The sequence below is a fragment of the Durio zibethinus genome, unplaced genomic scaffold (assembly GCF_047325235.1).
Source record: "Durio zibethinus cultivar Kanyao isolate XHJ-2024 unplaced genomic scaffold, ASM4732523v1 HiC_scaffold_394, whole genome shotgun sequence".
NCBI lineage: Eukaryota > Viridiplantae > Streptophyta > Magnoliopsida > Malvales > Malvaceae > Durio > Durio zibethinus.
In genome coordinates this window covers 207,096-207,500 of record NW_028323017.1, presented here as the reverse complement: position 1 = coordinate 207,500, position 405 = coordinate 207,096, and positions in this window count along the sequence as shown.

The following is a 405-nucleotide window of genomic DNA, read 5'->3' as shown; positions in this document are numbered from 1 at the left end:
ATGGTGGTCGAGGCATGTGCCCGCAACAAGGGCCAACGTGAGCCGATGGTGGTCGAGGCAACCGCCCGCACCAGCTCGAGGCATGTGCCCACACCAAGGCCCGGCATGTATCGATGGTGTTCGACGTAGGGGCCATCTTCTGCTGATGGTGGTCGAGGCAAGAGCCCGCACCAAGGGCCAGCGTGTGCCCATGGTGCTCGAGGCAACCGTCCGCACCAGGGCCCAGCGTGTGCCGATGGTGGTCGAGGCAACCGCCCGCACCAGGGCCCAGCGTGTGCCGATGGTGCTCGAGGCAACCGCCCGCACCAAGGGCCGGCTTGTGCCGATGGTGTTCGAGGCAACCGCCCGCACCAGGGCCCAGCGTGTGCCGATGGTGGTCGAGGCAACCGCCAGCACCAGGGCCCA